We start from the raw sequence: 13,463 nt of genomic DNA, 5'->3' as shown, positions 1-13,463 counted from the left end.
ATTGACAGGTTACTGGGCCATTGGTAATAACCGTTAATATGGAAATGGAAGAAGCTGTAAGGGGTGAGACCTGATGGTGAGAATGAAGTGGGTTAGGTTAGGATCAGTGTACTGGTGTTTGACAGTCAGTGACCCAAATGGCCTATTTCTGACTGAGTGCAGGTAGTGGAGACCCATGCGAAAACTGAATCTTCACTGGACGGTTTGCGTCCGTTGTGTGCAGTTCCGTGCCTCTCCGCCGCGACTCTGAACACAAGGCTGAAGATGAGAGGAAGATCAGCCTGATAGCCTAGGATCAGCTTTGGACTCCTGGTTGTCCCTGGCGAGTGTCCGGCCCTCAACTTTCCTGGTTCCCTGAAAATGGTTAATACGAGATGACTAGTTTTAAGGAGATCGGAGTAAAGAAGGGTGAGGTGGGGGGGGGGGGGGAATGTCAGAGGCAAGTTTTTTTACACAGAAAGTGTATAACGTTCTTCCTGGGGTGGCAGTAGAGGGAGACCTTAGGAATGCTTAGATGGGCATATGGAAAAATTGAGAGCTATACAGGAGGAAGGTTTAGATTGATCTTAGAGTAGGTTAAAAAGTCAGCACAACATTGTGGGCTGAAGGGCCTGTTCTATGCCCTATACGCTAGCATGGACAATACATAATGCTGCTCAACTCGTGCCCGGGGGGTGGGGGGGGCTGCTACCTAAATATTACCAGTAGCTCTGTGGCAATTCCCAGAAACTTGCTTGGGAATCTGGCTGGAATTTTGACATTTTTCTATCAGATCCTGTCGGACTATTCAAAAACAAAACCTAAATAAAAGTTTTATTTAGAACTCTGACAATGTCGGGCAGCACCTGACAAGATAAAGCACAGTAAAGTGAGAGATTCTTCTGATTATTTCTAATGGTATTGACAGCCCGTACAAAACCCGGTCCCTGCGCGAGGAACACAGGGAATGTCAGGCAGGGGAGGTGGGGTTGACATCTGCCCCTTCCATTCCCACACATGCTGCCTACGTTCCTCTAATCTTTTTAGCAGCCATGCAGACCAACCACTGCTCTGAAATGGAAATTTTTATAAGGTCTGAAAGCTATGTGGCATTTAGTTTAAACGTTAAGATAATCCCAGCTTCATGGCAACAAAGGCTATGTACACGGGAGCATTTCAGCTACTGCGCGGCCATGCAGCTTCGAGGGAACAACGCCGACCACAGAGCATTCATCGGCCAATCTGACGGAAATGAAAACAGATGTGACAAAAAATACCATTGGGTCCTAGATGGAAGAGTGTCAATGACCAAAGCAGATATAAAACAAAAGCCTTGTCCACTGGAGGTGAGGAGACAGGCTGTCCTGGGGCTCAGTGAGTGGGTGTGAAGGAGGAAAGGGGCTTATTTTGCCCTTGTCATGTCCTGTGTCATTCTGCCGAGCGTTGTGGGCGTGCTGTGTCATGGCATGAGTGTGTGGCGACACTTGCAGGCTGCCCCCGGTACATCTCTAGGTGATGGCTGGTCGTTAGCGCAAACAAATTTCACTGTATGTTTATTTACATGTGATAAATAAATCGGAATCTGAATGTGATAAACTGAAGAGTTAGCTATCAGCGACGTTTGCCGCCTGGGTAAGGTTCAGAATATAGCAAGCCCGGCTCCTGAGAGCTTGTGTGGTGAGTTGTGCCCATAACGGTTCTTGCAGTGGTTGGTTCTGTGGAGTGCTGGTTCGATTTGATCAGGCACCATTTTCAGACAAGTGCTGTGGCCTGAGTTGGATATACAACTGCCAAGATTCTCATATTCACCCCAAATACACTTGTACTCCCCCAAAGCCCAATGCTGTCTCTCTTCACACAACCCTTTCCACAGGCAGCTCTGAAGCCTCTCTAGCTGCTAACAAAAACACAAGGCCTCTGTACTTCAAAGTCTTCGCTAATCCCCACCCCACATCTTCTCTCCACCCTTGTGGAGTGGAAAACCCAAATGACAAGGTCTTAAAGCTGTGCGGTGCTTTAATGTTAAGAAAATCCCAGCTTCGTAGCAACAAAGACTATATGCGCGGGAGCATTTCAGCTACTGCGCGGCCATGCAGCTTAGAAGGAACAATGCCTATCACAGGCCATTCATCGGCCAATATGACGGCAGACTACAGGAAATGAAAACAGATGTGACAAAAATATATATCATTAGGCTCTAGAATGTTTGTTTACAGACACTTTTAGTCTCTCTCTCTCCCAGTGTAGAGTGCCCTCCTGCTTCAAAACATCCACCATTGTTCCTGTACCAAAAAAGACCAAAGGTAACGTCTGAACGACTGGCATCCTGTCGCACTCATGTCAATAATAAGCAAATGCTGTGAGAGGCTGGTCTAGGATTACATCTGCAACGTGCTACCACACAAACTGGACGCCCTACAATTTGCCTACCGACACAAGGTCCTTACACACCTGGAGAGTGGGGATGCTTATGTGAGAATGCTGTTCTGGGACTATAGTTCAGCATTCAACACCAGAATTCCCTCCAGGCTCAACAAGAAGCTCAGAGACCTCGGCCTTGTGTTGCTGGATCCTGGACTTCCTGTCAAATCACCTGCAGATGGTAAGAGTGGGCTTCCTCACCTCCAACCCTCAACATCTCTCCCTCAATGTTGCAAAAACAAAGGAGCTATTTGTGGACTGCAGGAGGAATGGAGACAGACATCAATTGACATCAATTGACCTATTGACATCAATGCATCCGGGGTTGAAAGGGTGAACAGCTTTTAGATCCTCCACATACACATCACCGAGGATCTCACGTGGTCTGTATATACCGTGCTGGGTGGTGAAAAAGGCACAACAGCGCCTCTTTCACCTCAGACGGTTGAAGAAGTTTGGTATGGGCCCCCAAATCCCAAGAACTTTCTACAGGGGCACAATTGAGAGCATCCTGACTGGCTGCATCACTGCCTGGTCTGGGAACTGTACTTCCCTCAATCGCAGGACTCTGCAGAGAGTGGTGCGGACAGCCCAGCACATCTGTAGATGTGAACTCCCCACTATTCAGGACATTTACAAAGACAGGTGTGTAAAAAGGGCCTGAAGGATTCTTGGCGACCCAAGTCACCCCAGCCACAAACTGTTCCAGCTCCTACCATCTGGGAAGTGGTACCGCAGCGTAAAAGCCAGAACCAACAGGCTCCGGGACAGCTTCTTCCATCAGGCCATCAGACTGATGAATACAGATGCAACTGTATTTCTATGTTATATTGACTGTTCTGTTGTTTATGGTATTTGTTACAAATTTCTATAAATTACACATTTAGATGGAGACATAAAGATTTTTACTTATGTACATGAAGGATGTAAGTAATAAAGTCAATTAAATTAAATTCGGACAGAATCGTGTCAGTGACCAAAGCGGGTATAAAACATAAGCGTTGTCGGCTGGAGGTGTGGAGACAGGCTGTCCTGGGGCTGGGCGGGCGGGTGGGTGTGAAGGAGGTTCTGTATTCTGCTGAGCATTGTGGACATGCTATGTCATGATAGATAGGCAGGGTTGCCCCCAAACTTGCTCTGGAGTTAAAAAGGTGGCAACAAAAAGGGTTTGAAATCTGCCACGGATCGGTGTTTTATTAATGATAATTTACTGTAATCATTTTAACGGGGTCGGGGGAGGGGGTGAGACCAGGTGCAGGCACAGGTACAGTTTGCATTGACAATGGAGGGAGTTGTTTCTCTGGGGTTCTGAATTTTTGCCCGATGTCTGTAGTGAATGCAGCTTTACTACAGACTGCATTAATGGAAATCAGGATGGATTCAATGGCAATATTTATTTATCACATGTACATTTGAAACATATAGTGAAATCAGTCCTTTGTGTTAACAACCAATATGTCCAAGAATGTGCTGAGGGCAGCCCGCAAGTGTGCGCCTACACAGCTTGCCCACCGTTCTCGACGGAGCAACAACAACGACACCAAAATAATACCCTTTTCCATCCACTCACACGTAGAGACAGGCCTCCAGCCCCTGGACTTCTGGATATCGACCCCGACACTCGCTGATTACAGATTTGACCTTCAAGCCTTAACCTCCAGACTCGCACTGACCCTCGTGATTCCTTCGGGTTCATCAACTTCGCCCTTCGACCTGCAGGCTTCTACCTCTGGGTGGGTTCGCTGAGCCCAACCCTCGGGAGTATTCTCCTGTTTGTGACACTCTTGGGAGTTTTATAGAAACATAGAAAACCTACAGCACAATACAGGCCCTTTGGCCCACAAAGTTGTGCCGAACATGTCCCTACCTTAGAAATTACCTAGGGTTGTCCATAGCCTTCCATTTTTCATTCATCCGTCTCTTAATTGGCCCTAATATATCAGCCTCTACCACTGCCTCGATCCGAAATGTTGACTGTCCATTTCCTGTTTGTTGTCTGAACCACTGATCTTCTCCAGCAACTTACGTGTCACTGCAGATTTCCAGCATCTTCAGTCTCTCGGGTCGCAATGCTTGTTAATTGTTGCTACCTCTCCCACCTTGTCAGAGGAGACAGAGCAAACAAGAGAAATCAGATTGGAGAAAATTTACAGGCCAGTCACAAACAAGCAAAAATCTGCAGATGCTGGAAATCCGAACAACACACAAAATGATGGAGGACCTCAGCAGGCCAGGCAGCATCTATGGAAACGAGTACAGTCGACGTTTCAGGTCGAGACCCTTCAGCAGGACAGAAGAAAAAAAAGCTGAGGAGAAGAGTTAAAAGGTGGGGGAGGGGAGAAAGAAACACAAGATGATGGGTGAAACCAGGAGGGGGAGGGATGAAGTAAAGAGCTGGGAAGTTTTTAGAGATACAGGGCTGGTGAAGGGGGAGTCTGATAGAAGGGAACAGAAGGCCATGGAAGAAAGAAGGTGGGGGGGGGGAACCAGAGGGAGGCGATGGGCAGGTAAGGAAATAAAGTGAGAGAGGGAAAAGGGGATGGGGAATGGTGAAGTGGTGGGGGGGCATTCCCGGATGTTCTAGAAATCGATATTCATGCCATCAGGTTATATTCCGAGATGGAGACGCGACAGTAGAGGTAGCCATGGATAGACACATCACCGATATACAAGAGAACATACCGTGAGCTCCGGATACAGTAGATGACCCCAACAGACTGGCAGGTGAAGTGTCACCTCACCTGGAAGGACTGTCGCTAAGAGAGTGATCCCCGCAGAAAGTCAGGGGCAGAGGGGAGGGAAAGGTGTGCTTGGTGGTGGGATCCTGTTGGAGATGTAGGAAGTTTCGGAGCCGCTGGTTGGGTGGTAGGAGAGGATGAGGAACTCTATCCCTGGATGGGTGGCAGGAGGATGGGTTGAAGGCAGACATGGGTGAAATAGAAGAAATGTGGTTGAGGGTAGTGTTGATAGTGGAGGAAGGGAAGCCCCTTTCTTTGAAAAAGGAGGACATCTCCTTCATTCTAGAATGAAAAGCCTCACCTGAGACCAGAGGCGGCAGAGATGGAGGAACTGAGAGAAGGGGATTGCATATTTACAAGTAACAGGGTGGGAGGAGGTATAGTCCAGGTAGCAGTGAGAGTCCGTGGCTTTGTAATAGACATCAGTAGATCTGTCTCCAGAGATCAAGAAAGAGGAGGGAAATGGACCAGGTAAATTTGAGGGCAGGGTGGAAGTTGGAGGCAAAGTTGATGAGTTCAGCACGGGTGCAGGAAGCAGCACCAATGCAGTTGTCGATGTAGTAGGACGGTCACCAGTGTAGGCTTGGAACATAGACTGTTCCATGTAGCCGGCAAACAGGTAGGCATAGCTGGGACCCATGTGAGTGGCAACGGGTAGACCTTTTGTTTGAAAGAGGAGGAGGAGCCAAAGGAGAAATTATTTAGATTGAGGACAAGTTCCGCAAGGCGGAGGAGAGTGGTGGAGGAGAGGAACTGGTGGGGTCTGGTGTTCAGAAAGAAACTGAGAGCTTTGAGGCCTTCCTGGTGGGGGTTGGAGGTGTATAGGGACTGGACATCCATAGTGAATATAAGAATGATGGGGGCCAGGGAACCTGTAATCATTGAAATATCAAATGACTTCATCCACTTTGCCTCCAACTTCTAACCTGCCCTCATGTTTACCTGGTCCATTTCTGACACTACCCTCCCCTTTCTCTATCTCTCTGTCTCTATCTCTGCTTATCTACTGACGTCTACTACAAACTCACGAACTTTCACAGCTACTTGGATTATACCTCTTCCTACCCTGTTACTTGTAAAAATGCCATCCCCTTCTCTCAATTCCTCCATCTCCACCGCACCTGCTTTCAGGATGAGTCTTTTCATTCCAGACAAAAAGGAGAAGTCCTCCTTTGTCAAAGAAAGGACCTACCCATCCTCCACTATCAACTACCCTCAACAGTAAATCTTCCATTCCATGTATATCTCTTCTAACTCCGTCCTCCCACCACCCATCCAGGGATAGGGTCCTCTTCTACCACCCCACCAGCGTCCGTGTCCAGCACATAATTCTCCGAAACTTCCGCCAGTTCCAACGGGATCCCACCACCAAGCTTACCTTTCCCTCCCCCCCAACTTTGTGCTTTCAGCAGGGATCACTCTCCATGCGACTCCTTTGTCCATTCATCTCTTCCCACTGATCTCCCTCCTGACACTTAACCTTGTAAGTGGAATAAGTGCTACGCCTGCCCCTACACCTCCTCCCTTACTACTATTTAGGACCCCAAACAGTCCTTCCAGGTGAGGCGACACTTCACCTGTGAGTCTGTTGGGGTCATTTACTGTTTCCAGTGCTCCTGTACATCTGTGAGACCCAGCATACAAACGGTTGTAGATTGGGAGACTGCATCACTGAGCGCCCACGTTCCATCCATCAGAAAAAGCGGGATCTCCCAATGGCCTCCCATTTTAATTCCACTACCCATTCCATTCCAATATGTCTAATGTCGCAATGAGGCTACACTCAGGTTGGAAGAACAACATCTTATTTTCCATCTGGGTAGCCTCCAATCTGATGGCATGAACATCAATTTCTCAAACTTCTGGTAATGCCACCCCTTTACCATTCCCCATCCCCTTTTCCCTCTCTCACCTTATCTCCTCACCTACCCATCACCTCCCTCTGGTGCTCCTCCACCCCCCATCTTTTCTTTTTTCCATGGCCTTCTGTCCTCTTCCATCAGACTCCCCCTTCTCCAGCCCTGTATCTCTAAAAACTTCCCAGCTCTTTACTTCATCCTTCCCCCTCCTGGTTTCACCTATTACTTTGTGGTTCTCTCTCCCCACCTTTTAAATCTACTCCTCAGCTTGTTTTTTCTTCAGTCCTGCTTGAAGGGTTTTGGCCCGAAAAGTCGACTGTACTTACTCTTTTCCATAGATACTGCCTGGTCTGCTGAAGTGTTTGTGTTGACTCGATAGTGAAAAAAAAAACAGCAGTACAAATGCCAGACATCCGAAACAGAAAATAGAGGAATGAGTTAGGTCGGGCAGAAGGTGTGGAGTGAGGAAGAGAATTAACACTTAGGTTGATGAAAGATTGCCAAACAAGACATTAACAATCTCTCTCAAGATGCTGCCTGACCTAAGGTCTATTTCCAGCAATTTGATTGTATTTGACATCATTATTGCTATTAGAGGAGGGAGGATCCAAACAGCCTAGCTGGAATGATGGTTGAAATTGACACTTTAATGAACATAAATTTACATTGAACTCAGTGGAAGAGGATTAGGAGGTTCACCAGTTGCTGAACAACCATGGATCTACACATAAAATGGCTGTAAAAGATATAACCTGAAAAAGGGCAAACAGTTATTGACAAACACTCCTCACACCCAGTAAAATCTGATCGTTTAGGCATTGATTCAAATTAATTAAAATTTCTAGGCAGGTGATGCTACCGATGAGATCATGGATCTCGGAAAATTCAAACCACACATACCACGAAACATGGAGATGTTGGTAAGACCTCACATGGGAAACTAACTTAGGAACCAAACTATTGAGCATGGTATGACTAGTTTCTTGAGCTGTGTATTTTTCTATGCAAGGGTATTGCAGGAAAGGAGGATGAGCTCAGGGCATGGATCAGCACACAGAATTATGATGTTGTAGCCATTAGTGAGACTTGGTTGCAGAAGGAGCAGGACTGGCAGGTTAGTAATCTGGGGTTCCGTTGTCTTAGACATGGCAGTGCAAGAGAGATTGAAGAAGGAGGAATGGTGTTATTAGTCAGGGAAAATGTCACGGCAGTTCTTAGTCAGAACAGACTGGAGAACAAGACTAGTGAGGTGTTATGGGTGGAACTGAGAAATAAGAAAGGTATGACCATGTTAGTGGGTCAATATTACAAACCACCCAACAGTTCATGGGATTTAGAGAACAAATTTGTAAAGAGATCGCAGCATGTTGCAAGAAACATAAGGTTATTATAGTAGGTGATTTTAACTTTACACATATTGACTGGGACTCTCATACTGTAAAAGGACTAGATGGGATAGAGTTTGTCAAATGTGTTCAGCAAAGTTTCCTTCATCAGTACGTATAAGTTCCAATGAGAAGGCATGTGATACTGGATCTGCTATTGGAATGAGACAGGACAGGTGACAGAAGTTTGACAATAGACAATATGTGCAGAAGTAGACCATTCGGCCCTTCGAGCCTGCACCACCATTTTGAGATCATGGCTGATCATCTACTATCAATACTCAGTTCCTGCCTTGTCCCCATATCCCTTGATTCCCCTATCCATAAGATACCTATCTAGCTCCTTCTTGAAAGCATCCAGAGAACTGGCCTCCACTGCCTTCCGAGGCAGTGCATTCCAGACCCCCACAACTCTCTGGGAGAAGAAGTTTTTCCTTAACTCTGTCCTAAATGACCTGCCCCTTATTCTCAAAACATGCCCTCTGGTACCGGAGTCTCCCAGCATCTGGAACATATTTCCTGCCTCTATCTTGTCCAATCCCTTAATAATCTTATATGTTTCAATCAGATCCCCTCTCAATCTCCTTAATTCCAGCACGTACAAGCCCAGTCTCTCTAACCTTTCTGCGTAAGACAGTCCAGACATCCCAGGAATTAATCTCGTGAATCTACGCTGCACTTCCTCTACAGCCAGGATGTCCTTCCTTAACCCTGGAGACCAGAACTGTACACAATACTCCAGGTGTGGTTTCACCAGGGCCCTGTACAAATGCAAGAGGATTTCCTTGCTCTTGTACTCAATTCCCTTTGTAATAAAGGCCAACATTCCATTAGCCTTCTTCACTGCCTGCTGCACTTGCTCATTCACCTTCAGTGACTGATGAACAAGGACTCCTAGATCTCTTTGTATTTCTCCTAACTCTACACAGTTCAAATAATAATCTGCCTTCCTGTTCTTACTCCCAAAGTGGATAACGTCACACTTATTCACATTAAATGTCATCTGTCAAGTATCTGCCCACTCACCCAGCCTAACCAAGTCACCCTGAATTCTCCTAACATCCTCATCACATCACACTGCCACCCAGCTTAGTATCATCAGCAAATTTGCTGATGTTATTCTCAATGCCTTCATCTAAATCGTTGACGTAAATTGTAAACAGCTGTGGTCCCAATACCGAGCCCTGTGGCACTCCACTAGTCACCACCTGCCATTCCGAGAAACACCCATTCACCACTACCCTTTGCTTTCTATCTGCCAACCAGTTTTCTATCCATGTCAATGTCTTCCCCCCGATGCCATGAGCTTTGATTTTACCCACCAATCTCCTATGTGGGACCTTGTCAAATGCCCTCCAAAAATCGAGGTACACTACATCCACTGGATCTCCCCCGTCTAACTTCCTGGTTACATCCTTGAAAAACTCCAGATTAGTCAAGCATGACTTACCCTTGGTAAATCCATGCTGGCTTGGCCCAATCCTATCACTGCTATCTAGATATGCCACTATTTCATCTTTAATAATGGACTCTAGCATCTTCCCCACCACCGATGTCAGGCTGACAGGTCGATAGTTCTCTGTTTTCTCCCTCCCTCCTTTCTTAAAAAGTGGGATAACATTAGCCATTCTCCAATCCTCAGGAACTGTTCCTGAATCTAAGGAACATTAGAAAATGATTACCAATGCATCTGCAATTTCCAGGGCCACCTCCTTTAGTACCCTAGGATGCAGACCATCTGGACCCGGGGATTTGCCAGCCTTCAGTCCCATCAGTCTACTCATCACTGTTTTCCTACTAATGTCAATCTGTTTCATTTCCTCTGTTACCCTATGTCCTTAGCCCATCCATACATCTGGGAGATTGCTTGTGTCTTCCTTAGTGAAAACAGATCTAAAGTACTTATTAAATTCTTCTGCCATTTCTCTGTTTCCCATAACAATTTCACCCAATTCATTCTTCAAGGGCCCAACATTGTTCCTAACTATCTTCTTTCTCTTCACACACCTAAAAAAGCTTTTGCTATCCTCCTTTATATTCCTGGCTAGCTTGCATTTGTACCTCATTTTTTCTCCCCGTATTGCCTTTTTAGGTAAGTTCTGTTGTTCCTTAAAAACTTCCCAATCATCTGTCCTCCCACTCACCTTAGCTCTGTCAAACTTCCTTTTTTTAATGCTATTCAATCTCTGACTTCCTTTGTCAACCACTGTGACCCCTTTCCCCCCTTTGAATCCTTCCTTCTCTGGGGGATGAACTGATTTTGCACCTTGTGTTCCCAAGAATACCTGCCATTGCTGTTCCACTGTCTTTTCTGCTAGGCTATCCGTCCAGTCAACTTTGGCCAGCTCTTCCCTCATGGCTCCATAGTTTTCCCTGTTCAACTGCAACACTGACACCTCCGAGCTGCCCTTATCCTTCTCAAATTGCAGATAAAAACTTATCATATTATGATCACTACCTCCTAATGGCTCCTTTACTGCAAGATCGCTTATCAAATCCTGTTCATTACACAACACTAGATCCAGAATAGCCTTGTCCCTGGTCAGCTCTCGTACAAGCTGTTCCAAGAATGCATCCTGTAGGCACTCTACAAACTCCCTATCCTGGGGTCCAGCACCAACCTGATTCTCCCAGTTTACCTGCGTTGAAATCCCCCATAACTACTGCGACATTACCTTTGCCACATGCCAATGTTAACTCCCTATTCAACTTGCACCCAATATCCATGCCACTGTTTGGTGGCCTGTAGACAACACCCATTAGGGTCCTTTTGCCCTTACTGTTCCTCAGTTCTATCCACACAGACTCTACTTCTCCTGATCTTATGTCCCCTCTTGCAAAGGACTGAATCTCATTCCTCACCAACAGGGCCACCCCACCCCCTCTGCCCACATTTCTATCCCTACGATAGCACATATACCCTTGTACATTCATTTCCCAGGTCTGATCTCCCTGCAGCCATGTCTCCGTTATCCCAACAACATCATAGTTACCCATTCACACCTGAGCTTCAAGCTCATCCACCTTATTTCTGACACTTCGTGCATTCAGATATAGAATTTTTAGCCCATTTCTCCTCTCTCTGTTTGAATCGCTGCCTATTGTGCTTAACCCAGCTCCCCGAACTCCCATCGGGCTATACTCCCCTAGAATTTTGTTGTCCTTCCTAAATTTACTTATTCTTTTAACACATTTAACTTCATGTTCCGTCAGACCATCCCTCTGTACATGTGTCCTCCTTATCACTTGTCCCACCTCACCTTTCTGTACTACACACTTAATATTCCGGAACTGTGTAGTCCCCACCTGTCCTTTATTCTTCCTCTCGCTATCCTCTCTCACATTCTGGATCCTTGCCCCCTGCAAATTTAGTTTAAACCCCCCCCCCCCACCGAGAAGCACTAGCAAACTTTCCTGCAAGAATGTTAGTACCGCTCCAGTTCAGGTGTAAACTGTCCCTTCGGAACAGATCCCACCTTCCCTGGAACAAAGCCCAATTATCTAAAAACCTGAAGCCCTCCCTCCTGCACCATCCTCTCAGCCACATATTAATCTGTATAATCTTTCTGTTCCTTGCCTCACTCGCACGTGGCACAGGTAGCAATCCTGAGATTGTTAACCTGGAGGTCCTGCTCTTCAGCTTCGCACCTAACTCCCTGAACTCCCTACACAGGACCCCCTCACTCATCCTACCCAAGTCATTGGTCCCTACATGGACCACATCATCTGAATTCTTGCCCTCCCTCTCGAGAATAACCTGCACCCAATCTGAGATGTCTCGGACCCCGGCACCAGGGAAGCAACATACCATCTGAGACTCCCGATCTTCCCCACAGAATCTCCTATCCGCCCCCCTGACTATAGAATCCCCTATCACTACCGCTCTCTTCTCTTCCCTCCTCCCCTTCCTAGTCGAGGGTCCAACCTCAGTGCCAGAGACAGGACCACTGCAACTTGTTCCTGGTAAGTCATCCCCACCAACAGTATCCAAAACGGTATACTTATTTTTGATGGTAACGGCCACAGGGGTGCTCTGCTCTCTCTGTCTTCTCCCCTTGCCTCTCTTGACTGTCACCCATCTGCCTACCTCCTGTCTTTTCAGTGTGACTACCTCCCAATAACTCTTATCTATCTTTGCCTCTGCCTCCCGAATGATCTGTAGTTCCTCCAGCTCCTGCTCCAATTCCCTAACTCGGTTTGTGTAGGGGAACACTCTGCATCCAGTGACCACAACGCCATTAGTTTCAAAGTAAATATACAAAAAGATAGGTCTGGTCTGTGGGTTGAGACTATAAATTGGAGAAAGGCCATTTTGATAGCATCAGAAATGATCTGGCAAGTGGATTGAGACAGGTTGTTCTCTGGAAAAGGTGTACTTGGAAAGTGAGAGGCCTTCAAAAATGAAATTTTGATAGTACATAGCTTGTATTCATCTGTCAGAATAAAAGGTAAAGATAACAAGTGCAGGGAACCTTGGTTTTCAAGAGATAATGAAACCCTGGTTAAGAGAAAAAAGGAGGTGCATGGCAAGTGTAGGCAGATAGGAACAAGTAAGATGTTTCTGGAGTATAAGAAATGCAAGAGAACACTTAAGAAATAAATCAGGAAGTCTAAGAAAGCATGAAGTTGATCTAGCAATCAAAGGGATTCGTCAGGAATGTTAAGAGGAAAAGGTTACGCGGGATAAAATTGGTCCTCTGGAAGATCAGATTGGTAATTCATGTGTGGAGCCAAAACAGATGGGGAGATGTTAAATGCATCTGTATTTACTCAGGAGTTGGACACAGAGTCTACAGAAGTGAGGTAAAGTGGCATCAACTTCATGGACCCTGTACAGATTACAGAGGAGGAGGTGTTGACAACCCTGAGGCAAATCAGGTTAGATATATGCCCAGGGCCTGACACTAGTGTCCCTTGGACACTACAGGAGGCAAGTGCAGAAATTGCTGGGGCCCTAGTAGAGATATTTAAAACATCCTTAATGACAGGAGAGCTATCAGAGAATTGGTAGATAGCCAATATTTTTCCACTGTTTAAAAAAGGCTCCAAACAGAAACCAGGGAATTCTAGATTGTTGAACC

This window comes from Hypanus sabinus, chromosome 19 (genome assembly GCF_030144855.1).
Source record: "Hypanus sabinus isolate sHypSab1 chromosome 19, sHypSab1.hap1, whole genome shotgun sequence".
NCBI lineage: Eukaryota > Metazoa > Chordata > Chondrichthyes > Myliobatiformes > Dasyatidae > Hypanus > Hypanus sabinus.
Note: the sequence above shows the minus strand (reverse complement) of the source record.